Consider the following 18,787-nt stretch of genomic DNA (forward strand, 5'->3'; position numbering starts at 1 on the left):
ACTTCTTATAGGACACTACATCCTTCTTTTCACCTGCATCCTGGAGTCTTCCTCACTTCTTAACCCAATTTCCTTTAGTCTTCTCATTACTTTTCTAATCCCACTTAGGCTCAAACTTGCACTTGGAATACTCATAAAAATGCGTCAACTTCCCAATGACTTCCTCCAATGACCTAGGCTCATCATACTCAGTTTGATCTTTAAATGTTAAATACAATCCACTAATGAACCTTTGGAACTTTGTCTTCTCATCCTTGAGGTAGGGAACATACCTGAATAACTCCAGAAACCTGGTTATATACTCTTCATCTGTCATGGAACCTATCTTAAGTTCATAGAATTCCTTTGCCATTCCATCATAATATCTCTTAGACAAGTACTTCTTCCTGAAGAGTCTTTTAAACTCATTCCAACTCAACTCCTTGACCTTGATGCCTCTAACACATTTCAAATATTCCCACCAGATATCTACTTTTCTATTGAGACTGAAGATAACTATCTTGGCTTTCATATTCTCTGAATAATCATGAAATGCAAAGAACTTCTTCATCCTAAGTAGCCATTCTTCTGCATCTTCCGATTTATTCACATCCCCATCAAACGTAGGAGGCTTTTACTTCTTGAACTCCTCTGGTAAATATTGCTTCTCACTCCTCTTATAATGATGTTGGCGATAATGACAATGATATCTCTCAGAATTGGAGCTATAATAAAATCCATGATTGTTAGCTCGTATGTTAGGTATATCCAAAGATCTGCCACCTATGACTATGTCATCCCTGTCCATCCTGTGTCCTCTATGAGACCTGGTGCCATATGCCCCATTTATCTTTTCTTCCTGCCCTTGAGTGATCCTTAGCTGTCACTGCTTCTGCAAATATGAAAGGCTCTAAAGGATGATTTCATTAACTTCTGCTTTCTTTTCCTGAGATTTGACAAGTCTTTCATGTGCCTCAATCAACCTGTTATTATCTGTCTTGCAACTTCTAATCCCTGTCTTCAAACTTCTTAGCGTATCTGCTAAATTAGGAGAGTAATCTTCTCCTTGCTTTCCAAGTGACCTTTCCCATTCCATGAATTCACATCAAGCCTGTAAGGGGAGTCATGTGAACTGTAGTCCATTCTGCTTTTTATCTATGATCTTCTATCTCCTACAAACATGTCATGTTAGATAAACCAAATATAGACATAATCAAATCATACTCCAGTGTATTTTATGGGAGGTTATCTCGTCTACACAATAAATCCAGATTAGCATGATATAGATAGATAATGACATCAATATATCAACATCTTGCATGATAACACAAAACTGCAATAATGACCACCACAATGCATGCATAGTAGACACTTATAAAATTAACATGCATGCATATCATTATGCATTTATCCCATCTAGTCTAAGCATTTGAACCTAGACGCTTTGATACGACCCTATAAACTACCCCTCCCACATTTAGCCTCTTTTATAAGCTCTCTAGGGTAAACATGAGCTGAGTGTCACCATGATATGACCCGGCCTCCAAGTTCCAATTATGGAAGTAGGTCCTATAGAATGGAACTAAAACTGACATCCCTTAGGGCCAACAAACCACTTAGGAGCCTACCAACCACCCAAAATGATCAATCCCTGAGTTGGAACTCTTTTTCACTAGGTTTACTCATGAACCACACCCTTAACACTTCTTGCATGTGGTTGGGAGGCTATAACTGTACCCACGAGCCTCTCTCCATGCGATTATGACTCAAAATCCTCTGTTTTGTGCATGAAGTTGTGATATCTATGCAATTTTTGCAGGCTAGCCTCCAAAACACCACCCAAAACCGCCTATAACTTTCTAGAATCATGACAATGATGATAACAATGCTAAACAATCAAAGCTTGAGCAAGATCTTGACTAGTACCTACCTAATACATGATAGACATTTTGTCAAATAGATAGTAAACGTATAAGCTACAGGTTATGAATGCATATCCGATAATAAACTTCTAAACTTCATCTAAAATCACCAAGAAGGCTCAATTCCCTCTCAAGCTAGCCGAAACAACACATGCTAGTCCATGCATTCATCAATCATCTAATAACTTATCAAATCATGAATAAGAGCCATAACTAGAGCATATCATAAAACCATGCCTATAACAAGCATATAACCATAATAGAAACTATTTGAAATCAACCATAGGATCACCATAATAACTAACACAAATGCCCGTAGATCACAATAGGAAAATAACTCATATTAGCATATGAAAAGTCCAACCAAGTCAGAGACTTCCACGTACCACTCAACCATAGATTGGGATAAACCAAATCTCTCATTTAGCCAATCACCCTCGCACCATATTCCAAGCATGAATGTGGGATCATAAGGCTTAAACCAAAATAAAACCAACTAGGGCTTCTAGAGGACAAAACACCTCAATGCTCAAGCATAGTGATCTCACTTATACGGTCCAAAAATCACTAACATCAACCATATTGGTCTTTACCCAAGCTATCCAGGGCCTTAGGAACTAGTAACTCAACCCACAGCCTCTAGGGAACCCAAGATTTTACAGGGCTCCAAAGATCTCCTATCTCAACCCACAACCTCCAGGGAACCCAAGTTGTTCCAGGGATTCAAAGAATTTGTCCCAACCCACAACCATAGGAAACTTGAGAACCAATCAAAAAACAAAAATGTGGAACCCACTACATCATGGCTGTCTAGGGAATGAAAAGACAAGATTGAAACCATTGACAACACATAACCAAGGAACCACATGCATATACCATGCATCCAAAAACCAACAAGGAGATCACACATGCAACTTGTTACCTGCAAAGTAACTCTGCGATAGCTACTGATCCAACTATCTCCTTGCACTTCCTTGCTTATCCTTGTTTTCTTGCTTGTCTTCTTTCGAATCCAAGTGAATGCTAGAGTGCTCGAAGCATACTCTAATCGTGCAATAATGTAAGAGAGACAAATGCTAAACTGACAAAAGATGGGACTGAAAAAATCCTTCCACTGTTTCTTTGATGCCTTTTTATTATTGATGTCTCATTTTACTTCAGTTTATCTCTAATTTCCCTTGCATGCAAATTTGTGTCTCTTCACCTCCCTTTTCTACAATTTTCTTTTATTCTCATAGTTAAATTCTATTTATTGGCTCTTTTCCTTTTCCAATGACTTTGCCATTAATAAGCCACAAGTTATGCTCATTATAATGTTTTCCCTCCATTCAGCTTGGAATACATGCCCCATTACCTTGGTATTATTTTATTTACACGGAAAATGTAGAAATTTGAATAATATAACACTTATTCACAGAGATTATCCTGATTATACACTATTTGCAGAATGCATGCATAATACATAACCTCCTCTACCATTGATCATCAATTTGCGGAATTAAAAACAATCGCATGTGCACATTGAAACATCAATCACACATATCAACACAGTATTTAATGGGGAAATCATACAGCTGAAAACCCCAACTATCTGTATATTATAATGATAGAGAACATGTAACAATACATAGTACAATACTCCTCACAAGTACTCAGTACTATCTCCACATGCTACTGTTGGGTCCCTATAATACTAGTGATTACCCCATTACTATTGTAGTTATACCCCTTATTTATATTGCTGTGCCCCTATTACCCCCATATTGTTATTTCTGTGCCCCATAGAATCCCTCTATTGTTATTTTTGTGGCTTTATATTATTATTGTTAGGTCGGCTGGATTATATTGTGACTCCTTAGACTCCTATATATAGAAAAGAGGTTTTGTCATTTGTATCATCCAAGAATTTTTCATTTATGTAATGTAAAGGAGGTTGCCCCCTTGAAGAGGCTGAATTTTAAGGCGTTGATCTTTCTTTTCTATCTTTTCTTGAGCTGGTTTCATAACATTTGGTATCAGAGCTTTGGATTCTAGGGTTTCGCTGCTCCAAACAGGTCATCGTGACATTTTCGCTATAACTTTTTTTCTGTGACGTTTCAGAAGTCGCAAAAATAACCCATGTGACAAGAAATCGTGCTAAACCTTGGGTCTGAATTTCAGATCTTTTCGCGCGATATTTGCGGAGATATGCTCTGAGGAAGTTGGTATTTTTATAGACTCCTGAATTACATTCAAAACAGGTGACCTGGGGAAAATAGTCATAACTTTCTCTCTGGGGATCGGATTGAAATTTTGTAAGAAGCTACAGAAAGAGGACGGACTTTAGTTTCTTGTATGCGAGTTTCAGATCCAAAGGTTGAAACAGTGACTCGTGGCAAGTCGTACAAGTTCGCTCTACTGAACTAGTCTAAAAGCAAGTCACTGTGGGAGATTTCACATAACTCTTCCTTGGAGAATCCAATTTGGGTCAGACTTGTGGCATTGGAAAGAGGACACAGAGGGCTAATACAGATCACAATCTCAGAACTAGATGATTGGAAAGTACAGAGATACATTAGAGGCAATATCGAGCTCCTACAAAGTGAAAAAAGGTGTGTAGATTTTCTTAAATTTTTGCTTAAGCTTGGTTTGAAAATTTATTTTGAAGGAATTCAAAGGGCATAGTAGAGAATTATTATTGATAACTGATGTCCCGAGGAAAGAAAATGCAAACACCTAGTAAGGAACCTGAAAGCTCTAGCATGACTCATGAAGAAGAGGAAGAAATGCAACATGATATATCAAAATTACAAGACCAAGTACAACAACTGTCATTTGCACAAAAATGAACAGAATCTAAGATGGATGGTTTAAAGAAAGATGTAGAAGCTAAGATGGATGGTTTAAAGAAAGGTGTAGAAGCTAAGATGGACTGTTTAAAGAAAGGCGTAGAAGCTAAGATGATTGACGTGAAAGCTAAGATGGATGATTTGAAGATAGATTTGAAGACAGACATGGACGAATTGAAGATAAATATGAATAAGTTGCTACAAGAAATGGTCCCTAAGGGTGAAAGGGTACTAAAGGAAACTCATGATGAGAACAAAAGAAATGTTAATCATGATTCCATAGACGCTAATGTTGGATCGAAGAATCACCATATTCCAAAAATCGATATGAGGAAGTTTGATGGCAAGGATCCCGCCACATGGATATTACAGATGGAGCAATTCTTCGATCTCAATAATGTGCAAAACGCACAAAAGGTACGTATGGCAACTGTATATTTGGAACCAAATCAGTTTGTATGGTATCAATGGCTTTGTTCTCGTAAACAATTTATCACTTGGGCAATTTTTACGGAAGAATTGATAGCACATTATGAGGATACAAAAAGCAACACTTTTTTTAGCCAATTGATAAGTCTCAAACAAAAGGGTTCAATAATGGAGCACATTGAGGAGTTCCAAAAATTGAACATAAGGGTAAAAGATATTCCAGAGGAGCATAGGATTGATGTGTTCATAGGGTCTTTAAAGGATAATATCCAACATGATGTTCGCCTTTGGGAACCTGATTCATTAGAGAAGGCATTCAGGTTAGCAAGAAAAATGGAAAGCAAAATTATGGCAACTAGGAAGCATACCATTCACAACTATAAAGACGGAAGTGTTGTTGCCCATAGTCTTCCACAACCTACAAGGTTGACACCACAACAATTGGAAGAAAAAAGAGCAAAAGGGCTTTGTTACAATTGTGATAGCAAATACACAAAAGGTCATAAGTGTGCTGAGAAGAAATTATTCTACATAGATTGTGAAGAGGAAGAAGAAAAGGAGCAAGAAAGGTCAAAAGAAGAGGATATATTCCAGGAACAAAGCCTAGATGAAGAACAAATAAATCCGACCATATCTTGTAATGCATTGGCGGGAATTACCACTCCTCAAACCATCAAGATAGAAGGACAAATCAAGAAGAAAAAGGTAATAGTGTTGATTGATTCAGGAAGCACCCACAATTTTATTCATTGTAGGGTAGCAAAAGAATTGAATTGCTTCCTATATCCAGCACCAGAGTGTCAAGTGATGATTGCAAATGGAGGAACAATAAATTGTTCTGGAAAGTGCCATAATATCAAGCTATCCATGGGAGAATATGTATTGACTAGCCCAATGCTTTCCATTCCAATGGGAGGTGCTGATGTTGTACTAGGAGTCCAATGGCTACAATCCTTGGGTACAATAGCTTTTAATTTTCAAGAACTTTTCATGAAATTTTCTGTGGAAGGAAAGGAAGTTGAATTAAGGGGTATTGCAGGGAAACCAGGAAAGATAATCAGCTCTAATGGCATGACAAAGCTTCTAAAAAAGGAGCAAAGAGGTGTAATTGCACAATTATGTTCGCTAGATGTTTCCACATTGGAATCATCTATTTCTCCAGATCTCCAAAAAGTCCTGGACAATCATTCCAAGGTATTTGAGACTCCCAAAGGTCTCCCACCTATGCGTGATCATGATCATGCTATTCATCTGATTCCAGGAAGTGTTCCTCCAAACATCAGGCCGTACAGATATCCATATGTCCAAAAAAGTGAAATTGAACGTATGGTTGCAGAAATGCTAGAGGCTGGTATAATTCAACCGAGTCAAAGTTCTTTCTCAGCTCCAGTAGTATTGGTGCACAAGAAGGATGGATCATGGCGCATGTGTCCAGATTATAGGGAGCTCAACAAGCTCACTATTAAAGATAAGTTCCCCATTCCTGTCATTGATGAATTACTGGATGAATTGCATGGATCAATTTACTTCACCAAGTTGGATCTTCGTTCGGGATATCATCAAATCAGAATGAAGATTGAAGACATTCCAAAAACGATTTAGAACTCATGAGGGTCATTATGAATTTTTGGTCATGCCTTTTGGCCTTACCAATGCACCTTCAACATTTCAAGGTTTGATGAATTCAATTTTCAAACCATTCCTTAGAAAATTTGTGTTAGTATTTTTTGATGATATACTAATCTACAACAAGTCTTGGAAGGATCATGTTGAACATGTTGACAAGGTGCTACAACTATTGGAGGAGAAACAATTATATGCAAAAAGATCCAAATGTTTCTTTGGAGTCCAGGAGGTGGAATATTTGGGTCATATTGTATCTCATGAAGGAGTTAAGGTAGACCCTAGCAAAATTAAAGCCATTAAGGAATGGAAAATCCCCACATCCATAAAGCATCTGCGAGGATTTCTTGGGTTGACAGGGTATTATCGCAAGTTTGTTAAGAATTATGGGAGAATAGCAGCACCTCTAACAACATTATTGAAGAAAGATTCATTTTCATGGACTCCGGAAGCAACAAAGGCCTTTGAACATCTTAAAGAGGCAATGTGCCAAGCACCGGTCTTAGCTACACCGGACTTCACAAAAACCTTTATTGTGGAATGTGATGCTTCAGGAAATGGAATTGGTGCTGTTCTAATGCAAGATGAAAGACCCATTGCTTTTGAAAGTCGTCCAATCAAGGGAAAGTTTTTAAGCAAAGCTATTTATGAGAAGGAAATGTTGGCAATACTCCATGCACTTAAGAAATGGCGACCCTACCTAATGGGAAGACACTTCAAGGTAAAAACGGATCATGATAGCCTTAAATACTTTTTAGAACAAAGATTATCCTCTGAAGAGCAACAAAAGTGGGTCACAAAGATGTTGGGTTATGACTTTGAAATCATCTACAAAAAAGGGAAGCAAAATGTGGTGGCAGATGCACTCTCAAGAAAGGATGAGGATGTGGAAGCATTGTTGTGTGCCATTTCTATTATCCAACCAGATTGGATAAACGAAGCAAGGGAGGAATGGAAGAATGACGAAGAAGTGTGGGCACTTATTCGAAAGCTACAACAAGATTCCAGTACTTCTGATACATTTAGCTGGCAAAAAGATTCGTTATGGTACAAAGATCGCTTATACCTCTGTAAGAATTCCCAGCTAAAACAAAAGATTCTTATGGAATTGCACACTTCTCCCTTAGGAGGGCACTCAGGATTTTTAAAAACTTACCACAGGGTTAAGAAGGAATTTTTTTGGGATGGCCTTAAATCAGATATTCAAAAGTTTGTGGCGAAATGTTTGGTTTGCCAACAAAATAAAGTTGAAACAATTAAGACACCGGGTCTATTACAACCTTTATCCATTCCAAGCCAACGTTGGGAGGAGGTTTCAATGGATTTTATCACAGGTTTACCCAAGTCTGAGGGAAAGAGTGTCATCATGGTGGTAGTTGACAGACTTACCAAGTATGCACACTTTTGTGCATTATCACATCCATTTAAAGCCAGTACAGTTTCTACTGCATTTATGGAAACAGTTCAAAAGCTACATGGAAACCCAAAGATTATTGTAAGTGACAGAGATCCCATTTTCACTGGAAATTTTTGGACAGAATTATTTTCTTGTCTTGGTACTCAGTTAGCTCATAGCTCATCTTATCATCCTCAATCTGATGGGCAAACTGAGATAGTAAACAAATGTTTGGAAGGATATCTTCGTTGCTTTGTATCTGATAAACAGACACAATGGGTCAAATGGTTGCCTCTGGCTGAATGGTGGTATAACACTTCCTTCCATACAGCAACAAAAATGACCCCATTTATGGCACTTTATGGGTATCAACCACCATCCATCACATCATATTTAAGAGAAAATTCTAAGGTTCAGGCAGTGGAACATCACATCGAACATCAACAACAAGTCCTCCAACTCTTAAAGGATAACCTCGTGTTGGCACAAAATAGAATGAAACAACAGGCAGATCAACATCGCAGTGAAAGAAGTTTTGATGTAGGTGATTGGGTATTCCTACGGCTACAACCATATAAGCAAATGTCCCTAAAGCAAGCTAAGAAGGATAATAAATTATCACCAAAGTATTATGGTCCGTACAAGGTGTTGCAAAAGATTGGTACTATGGCATACAAATTGGAGCTTCCTGCAGCTTCTCGATTGCACCCAGTTTTCCATGTTTCATGTTTAAAGAAGGTTATAGGCGACAAGCTCCCAGTTCAAACAATATTGCCAGAACTTGACGAGGAAGGAAAAATTATATTGGAACCGGAAGCAGTCACAGAAACAAGAACTCGACAGCTACGAAATCGATCAATTTCAGAGTATCTTATCAAGTGGAAGAACTTATCCGCTGAAGATTCCACATGGGAGGATGAGAATTTTATGCAGAAGTATCCAGAACTACTCAAGCGTTGAGGACAACACTTTTTTGAAGGAGAGGGGCATGTTGGGTCCCTATAATACTAGTGATTACCCCATTACTATTGTAGTTATACCCCTTATTTATATTGTTGTGCCCCTATTACCCCCATATTGTTATTTCTGTGCCCCATAGAATCCCTCTATTGTTATTTTTGTGGCTTTATATTATTATTGTTAGGTCGGCTGGATTATATTGTGACTCCTTAGACTCCTATATATAGAAAGGAGGTTTTGTCATTTGTATCATCCAAGAATTGTTCATTTATGTAATGTAAAGGAGGTTTCCCCCTCGAAGAGGCTGAATTCTAAGGCGTTGATCTTTCTTTTCTATCTTTTCTTGAGCTGGTTTCATAACAGCTACACACAAACTAGCTCAGATCTGAACAAGTCACGGGTTCAAATCTCCTCCACTATTTGTTTGCCTCTACTGCGTAATCAAAGTTGAGAATATATCAGATCCAAGTTCAAATTCCCTTGGCTTGTACTGCGCAATCCTCATTGGCAATCTCAATCAATAATTGTGAAAATCTCATGCACAACTATAGTCACAACTGATAGTAGTCTCACCCTTTCACCCACCTCTAACACTTGTCTCCACTGAACTGTCCATGCACTGAGTTAACTGATGTATTCTTTAGTTGATTTATGAGTTAATAATTAGTGAATTAAATAATAATTAATTCACATCACTCATCACTAGTGTATTTGGCAGTTAGACTAAATACAACTAGTTCAACTAAGTCAAACTGAACACAACTCCATCAACTCCTCAATCAACTCCACCAAACTCAATCACTTGAGTTCTCGCCGAAGTCCATCATGCAATAGCTAAACTAACCCATAGGAAAAGCGTATTTCCTTCTGGCAGTTGCATGTGCCACATCCGTAGCTCGAACTGAAGTGCTATAAGAGGATAAGATAATGTTTATAGTCCAAATATTATTAAGAGCTAATAATATTCGACTGTTCTATTTTTAGACTAGCAGTCTAAAGATAGACTCCGCCCATATGTCTAAAAATAGAAGTCCATCTATTTTTACCAACATGACCAATCATCCATAAATAGCATCCTGCAACTCATAGACCATGATCCATATGTCTAAAAATAGACTTTGCGCCAAAAATAGCCTGCGGGCCCACTTAGTGAAGGCGGCTTCTTTTCACTAAGCTCCATCATCTTGTTGCATTTTCAACACTCCCTCTCAACAAGATATGGATTATCTGTAACCCCTATCCTGCCTCTGTGGTATTCAAATTTTCTCCTGGTGAGCACCTTCGTCAAGATATCGGCATCCTGATCTTCCGTGGGAATATATGAAAGTAACATGATTCTCCACTGCACACAATATCTGATATGATGGTACCTGATGTCGATGTGCTTGGATCTATCATGAAATACAGGATTAGCCGAGAGTTTAATGAAACTCTGGTTATCACAATAAATCACAGTAGGCTCCAAGTGTGACTCGAACAACCCAACCAGGATCTTCCTCATCCATATAGCCTTGCATGCAGCCAAACTTGCTGCCATATACTCGGCCTCCGCTGAACTGAGTGCCACGGATCTCTGCTTCCTACTATACCAAGAAGCTGTTGTTGACCCGATACTAAATATCCCTCCAGATGTGCTCTTTCTGTCCATTGGGCTCCCTGCCCAATCTGCATCCGTGAAGCCACATAGCTTCACCTCATCCTGCTGTCTATACCACAATCCATATCTCGATGTGCCTATGAGATAACGCAATACATGCTTTCCTGCCTTCCAGAAGAGCTTGGTTGGCTTAACCATAGCTTGTGAAAGCTGGTTAACAACATAGCATATATCGGGTCATGTATTGACCAGATACATAAGCGACCCCACCAACTGTCGATAAATAGTGGCATCCACTACCTCCGCTGAAGTAGCATCCTCCTTCCTCCAACCTCCAGGAAGAGGAGTATCAACAGGCTTGCAGCCATGCATGTTGAACTTCTCCAGTATCTCCCGGGCATACTTACCCTGAGAAACAAATAGTCCATCACTGCGCTGCCAAATTTCCAATCCCAGGAAATAATGAAGGAGGCCCAAGTCCTTCATCTCAAACTCTCTAGCAAGATCCTCCTTGCATGAAAGTATCAACAGCTCATCTCCCGTCAAAATAAAATCATCTACATAAAGTACAATGATCAACAACTTACCCTCCACTACAATCTGGTATAGGTTAGGATCCGCCTCACTCTTGGAGAATCCAAGTCCGGTGAAATAACTGTCTATCTGTGTGTACCAAGGATGAGGTGTTTGTTTCAACCCATACAACGCTCTCTTGAGCCTGCACACATGTGACTCACTGCTGAAGATCTCGAAACCTTCAGGCTGCTCTATGTACACCTCCTCCTCAATGACTCCGTTGAGGAAAGCAGTCTTCACATCCATCTGATGGATGTGCCACCCCATCTGCGCTGAGAGAGAAATAATCGTCCGTATGGAAGAATACATTGCGACAGGTGCAAAGGTCTTCTCATAATCGATCCCCTCTATCTGTGAGAAGCCTCAGGCAAAAAATCTTGCCTTGCACTTCTCCACACTCCCGTCAGCTGCTTGCCTCACTTTGTAGATCCATCTCAAACCCACCACTGATTTCCCCTCCGGTCTTGGGACAATCTCCCATGCACTGTTTCTGACAATCTAATCATACTCTTCCACCATGGCATCTACCCATGCGGGATCCTCCATAACTTCCTCGAAAGAGGATGGCTCAGTCACGACACATTTGCTTACAAGAGCCATGTATCCAGTGTACCGATTAGGTGACTGTCTCTATCTGCACTGTGTTGTAGGTGGTCCTACAACCTTCTCTGCATCTTGAGCTAGTCGCTCAGCTTCTGTAGTGCGCTTTCGCCCTCTGATGGTTGGCGCTGCATGAGTGGTCTCTTCCACTCCATGAACTTCATCTTGTGGCTGATCCACATCCTGAAGCTCATCCTTAGGAACTAATAGCTCCTCATCTGCATGCAAGTGTGGCTCCCTCTCAAGCGAACACTTCATGGCTTTCTCCTCCTGAAATTTGATATCCCGTCGCACAACAGTCTTGCGACTATCTGGCAAATACACACGATAGTTGTGGGGCGTATCAGTGTACCCCACAAATATCCCAACCTCTGCAGTCAGCTCCAGCTTCTTCCTGGCATCCTTTGTCACATGCATGTAAACAGGAGAACCAAAAATCCTCAAATGAGAAATATCAGGCCTCTTACCAGAATAAGCTTCCTCGGGTGTACTCATGCCAAGTATCTTGTGAGGACAACGGTTCTTCACATATACTGCAATATTGCATGCCTCTGCCCACAAGTGAAGGGGTAGGCCCTGATCATGCAACATCGCCTGTGCAACACCCACGATCGTTCTGTATTCCGCTCAACAACCCCGTTCTGTTGTGGGTTATGGGGAGCTATGAGCTCTCTTCGAATCCCTTCTACACTGCAGAAGTCCTTGAACTCGCCAGAGATGAATTCACCACCATTTTCACTCCTAAGAGCCTTCACCTTCTTCCCCGATTCCTTCTGAACCAGTGCTTTAAACTCACAGAACTTTGAGTATGTCTCGCTCTTCTTCTGCATGAAGAAGATCCAACACTTTCGAGAGAAATCATCAACAAAGATCACATAGTACTTGTGCTTTGCTGTCGAAGCTACTGAGAAAGGTCCACACACGTCTGTGTGAATTCTCTCAAGGATTGTCGTGGCACGACTATCCTTCTCGTGAAAGGTAGCTTTCACAAATTTTCCCAAAGTACACCCCTTGCACTGATCTGACTGCGCAAGAGTGCCTTTAGGAAGCCCAATAGAAATCTGTTGCAGTATCTTCAAGGCTCCATGGTGAAGGTGGCCCAATCTCCGGTGCCACAGCTCACCATCATCCTGGATCACCAATCCTTCTGCCTTGCATGCCATTGCTGCGCAGCCATCTACATGTAATCGATAAAGGTTCTTGACTCGAACCCCTATCTTCCGGGTTTCTCCAGTTGTCTTACTGCGCAGGAAAGCCTTTCCCTCGCTGAAGACAACATCATATCCCTTGTCTTCTAACATTTCCATAGAGATGAGATTCTTCTTCAATCCTGGAACATGCATCACTCAATACGAAAGGTTTACTAGACTCCCTCTCAAAGGAAATGGTACCGATACCGGTCGCATTGTATCTACCATCATCGCCCATCTCGATGTGCACTCCAAGATATTTCTCATTCAGATCAGAAAAAAATCTCGATCTCCTGTCATGTGAAAAGACGCACCACTATCCAAAAACCATACCGATCCCATCACACTTGATACCAAGCATGCGATTAGCGAAAAATCCAGCTCAAACTGCGAGGCTAAGGCCTCTCCCGCTGTAGATCTAGCAACTTTCTTATTTTTCTTCTTCTACAGACAATTTGTGGCATAATGTACGTGCTGGTGACAATGAAAACACTTCACCTTGGACATGTCCTGCTTCTTGGCTTTCGCACCGGAATGAGAAGCTTTCTTGTTCTTCCCCTTCTTTGCTTTGGCAGCGAAAGCACAATTTTCTTCATCAGATGCCTTTGATGAAGATCCGTCCCTGGTATTCCGCCTGATCTCCTCTTGCACAAGATCAGAACAAAGTCTCTTCCATCCTGGCAATCTCTCCCGACCATTGACAGAGTCCTGATAGGAATGCCAACTCTTTTGAAGACCAAGGAGAGCCAAGCTCACCTAGTCCTCATCATCAATAGTCACCCCCACACTTCCCAGCTCATCCCGACATTGGGTGAACTTCGTGAGATACTTGGGCATACTGTCTCCTTTCTCACACTTAATGTTTTTGAGTTTATCCTTGAGCGCCAACTTCCTCTGGTCACTCTTGCTTTGGAATAAATCTATCAATGCTTTCTACATCAAGTATGGAGAAGCCTTTCCATGCAGGCTGGATACAATGTGATCCTTCACGCCCTCCAACAGAATCCTTCGACACTTTGCTGTCTTCTTTTGCCAAGCCTCAACTTGAGCAGCATCAGTAGGCTTTGGGACCTCAGCGTCTATGAACTCCTTCAACCCATTGTCATCTAACATTGCCTCCATCCTGTCTTTCCATGCAATATAATTCGAGCTGCCTTCAAGGGCATACTCCAATTGCAATCCGTTGAAAGACATTTCAACTTCCACACCAAGAAAACACTGCTACAAATTCGAATTCCACCAGCTCAAAACTCAACCGCTTCTGATCTAAAATTCGTGAGAAAAAAGTATTTCTCGTACAAAGATTAACTGTATGGGAATTTACCGGATATCTCACCTTCCAAAAGAAGGATGAATCCAGAGGCTACCTAGCCCAATTACAGACTCTGCCTGAAGAAAAAAATGTAATCACTTTCTGAATAATAGATCTGATGATCAACTTCCCTCTGATACCATGTAGAAATTTGAATAATATAACACTTATTCACAAAGATTATCCTGGTTATACACTATTTTCGGAATGCATGCATAATACATAACCTCCTCTACCATTGATCATCAATTTGCGGAATTAAAAACAATCGCATGCACACATTGAAACATCAATCACACATATCAACACAGTATGTAATGGGGAAAGCATACAACTGAAAACCCCCAACTATATGTATATTATAATGATAGAAGTCATGTAACAATACATAGTACAATACTCCTCACAAGTACTCAGTACTATCTCCGCATGCTACACACAAACTAGCTCAGATTTGAACAAGTCACGGGTTCAAATCTCCTCCACTGTTTTCCTGCCTCTACTGCGAAATCCAAGTTGAGAATATATCAGATCCAAGTTCAAATTCCCTTGGCTTGTACTGCACAATCCTCATTGGCAGTCTCAATCAATAATTGTGCAAATCTCATGCACAGCTATAGTCACAACTGATAGTAGTCTCACCCTTTCACCCACCTCTAACACTTGTCTTCATTGAACTGTCAATGCACTGAGTTAACTGATGTATTCTTTAGTTGATTTATGAGTTAATAATTAGTGAATTAATTAATAATTAATTCACATCACTCATCACTAATGTATTTGGCAGTTAGACTAAATACAACTAGTTCAACTAAGTCAAACTGAACACAACTCCATCAACTCCTCAATCAACTCCACCAAACTCAATCACTTGAGTTCTCACTGAAGTCCATCATGCAATAGCTCAACTAACCCATAGGAAAAGCGTATTTCCTTCTGGCAGTTGCATGTGCCACATCCGTAGCTCGAACTGAAGTGCTGCAAGAGGATAAGATAATGTTTATAGTCCAAATATTATTAAGAGCTAATAATATTCCACTGTTCTTTTTTTAGACTGGCAGTCTAAAAATAGACTCTACCCATATGTCTAAAAATAAAGGTCCATCTATTTTTACCAACATGACCAATCATCCATAATAATCATCCTGCAACTCATAGACGATGATCCATATGTCTGAAAATAGACTTTGCGCCAAAAATAGCCTACGGGCCCACTTAGTGAAGGCGACTTCTTTTCACGAAGCTCCATCATCTTGTTGCATTTTCAATAGAAAATCAACCAGGGGCTGTTACACATGGGATATAAACTAGCGGCTTTTGGACCATTGACATAGTAAATGAGTTCCTTAACAATACACCATATCATCGATCAATCTATACCCTAGAGGTTGAAAAATTGAAGGACACAGAGTTGAGATTTGATCCAATTATGTGGGCATGGGTCACAAGATCATTTACAACAATCTCTTTGAGTGTAATCACATGTTCAACCACTACCTCAAGGTGCCCTCATGACTTTAGGCTAGATCTTAATAGGAATTGCACCTTACCCAATAGCGAAAAACTCATTTTGTACTATTAAATCCATTAAATCCAACTCTATTGAGATTTTAGTAAATAACTTTATTTTAAATAAAATAGATAATTTATGTTTCAAAAAATAAAAATTAACAAACTTAAAAAAAATTAACAATTTTTTTTTAAAATTAACCTAATACTAAAATTTAATCTTTGGAAAATTCCCAAAATACAACCCAAAATGAATTATTACAAAAGATAGCCTTACACTTATCCTTGACATTATGGATGTGTACACACCTAATTTACTATGTACCATCCTTCTATTTTTATGTTTCCATGATGAAAATGAATTGTTTGCATTCCACTGTTAGGCCATGAGTGATCCAAGCTTAAACATGAATGTAACAAATCACAGATATAACCATAAACACATATATGCAACATAAATAACACTTAATTTCATTAATTTCATTAATATCAAATATTAAATATGCTTACAAACCATATGGAAATAAACTAGCTCAGACGATGATAGCTTATCTTTGAGAAGATATGTGGCGGCTACATGCATATGAACTGTATTACAATGAGGCTAAAGGGCCTATTTATTATTGAAAAACAAGGGAAAACCCTAAACAACCAAAACCCTAACCCCAAGAGATGGAACACCAAGAGTTTGTGGGCCTTGTTGGGTAACCAACTTCCCGGGGTTGTAACTTGGTCATATTATCTCCCTTTGGCACGTACGATACCTTGTTGGAAATACCTCTTCGAGTACTATAGGATTTTCATTAGGCCATTGCCTATGGCTATGGGCCTACTGCAGACCTCAAAAAAACATTGTTTAGGGGGTCAAAACTGCTCTCGAAGTTTAGGACCCAAAAAACTACTAAAAATAGTAAATGCTGCAATAAACAAGGAAACAAGTGAAACTGACTGGAGGTCTAATTGGAATAGGCAAGTGGCCACCAATCCACTTGAATCAATGAGAATATTATTATATGTTGTTAGTATTAATGTTATAATGTGTCAATGTTCATGCTCCATATCCTTGAATTAAGGCACCTAGTGCTTTATTTTATTATTAACATTTTTAATTAATCCATACCTTAATATTAAAATTTTAATGAAACATATGAAAGGAAACAATCTAAGTTGTTAGTCATACATTTATTTCTAGTATATAATCTAAGATTACCACAACCCAAAAATAACGATGATGATTTTATTGGCCTTTTCTTCAGGTACATCTACAATAACAAGAACTTCTCCTTTCCTTATCTTATGTGCACATCTCTTATTCCTTTGACATTTTCTTCTTCATTTCAATTATATAATTTGTGTTTACACAGTTGAGGAGGAATAAAATCCATAGTTAGGAGACAAGTTTTATATACATTTCATCTAGTTTCAAATACCTAATGAGAAATCAACTTATGTATTTTTGCTGAAAAGATAGGTAATGTTTAAATTTGAATTTTATGTTAAATTTGATGTGTAAATTATTGTATTAATTTAAAACAAATAATAATTGTGATGATAAGTGTGTATATTTTGGAATTGGAAGTAAGGTTCCAGATTAAATAATGGAGATACATTCAATTGTCACACTCTCTTTTAATTTTGACCATCTAACTCTAAATTCATGGGAAAATTAACAACCTCACTCTCGGTAGGTGGTAGGTTGGGGGAGGTAATAATTGTCAAGATTGGCTTCTTTTGTTGGGAAAATCCATATTGACAATGCAGAAGGGCCAATGCTCGATGTTGGGGAGCCTAGTAACTAAGATAAGAATGACATCTCTTAGCCAAGTATTTTTCCTGACAATGATGGGAGGAGGATGTTCATGATATATCAAACTAGAGAATCTAACTGGTTGGTTGGGATAGCTTTTCTTAGCAGGCATGATAGTTTTCGACAATGGTAAAATCTGGCAAAAGGCTAGAAATATTTAATTATGCCAGAATGCATGGTCCTAGTGCGAGGGTGGAGTGTTAGTGCACCAAGTCAAAAGGGTGGAAAGGACATTCCTCATGTTGTATGAGGGGTCCAATTTCAAGTTTGAGTTTGCAACTAGATCGGTCATATTAGAAGATGCACTAGTGTGAAAGAAGAATAAGTACATAGGGAGAGAACTAGGTGGACTTACATTGACAACGAGGAAGGGTGAGGATGTTTAGGATAATTTGATAGTGGGCACTCCCTATGTGTTGTAGATGCTAGATGGAATCTCTGGGATCTATTATTTAGGTGTTGGGCAACAACAGGGAGAGAAGATGAGTCAACAAGGTATTTGACTTGTTGTTAGTGATGGACATATTTTTTTGTGTGGTAGAGATATGGGCAATGAATAGTCCTTTGAATATTACTATTAAATATGATAAAATAAAATTGGATGTTCAAGCATGAAAATAATTTCCATTGTGTATATTCATTAACAACACAACCATTGGACATTGATTATGTTGTAATTGGTTATTTTTCTTTCCTTTCATCCTTGATCCCAATGATATCAATAGATAAACCTTCTTCTATATAAACAATTCTACAAGACAGAAAGAAATATCAAAACAAACTGGGAAGCTAGTAGATGAGTCCAGTACAAAGTTATCGATCCACAACAATCCAGGGGATCAAAATAGCCTCAAAAATAAAAGTTCTCAGAATTGCTTGAGCCTAGTGCAAAATCGTAGATCTCGTCATTTTGATTCCAAGGACACTTGAATCGCCTCAATTTGACATTGTATGAGAAAGTTATCGAGTTTTGAAGTTTTTTCCCAAGAGCTAAAATGTCGACTTGAAGCGTTGACTGGGTAGGTCATACAACTGATGTTATCAACTGACTGTGCAAGG

At 38.9% G+C, this 18,787-nt stretch overlaps 1 pseudogene; it reads left to right on the forward strand.

Moving 5' to 3' along the window:
• The first annotated feature begins 17,469 nt into the window (after window positions 1-17,469).
• Window positions 17,470-18,288, forward strand: LOC149244257 (uncharacterized; annotated as a pseudogene).
• The last annotated feature ends 499 nt before the right edge of the window (window positions 18,289-18,787 follow it).

Source organism: Pinus tabuliformis, chromosome 8 (genome assembly GCF_031772625.1).
Source record: "Pinus tabuliformis cultivar Carrire ecotype Pingquan chromosome 8, CPIR1, whole genome shotgun sequence".
NCBI lineage: Eukaryota > Viridiplantae > Streptophyta > Pinopsida > Pinales > Pinaceae > Pinus > Pinus tabuliformis.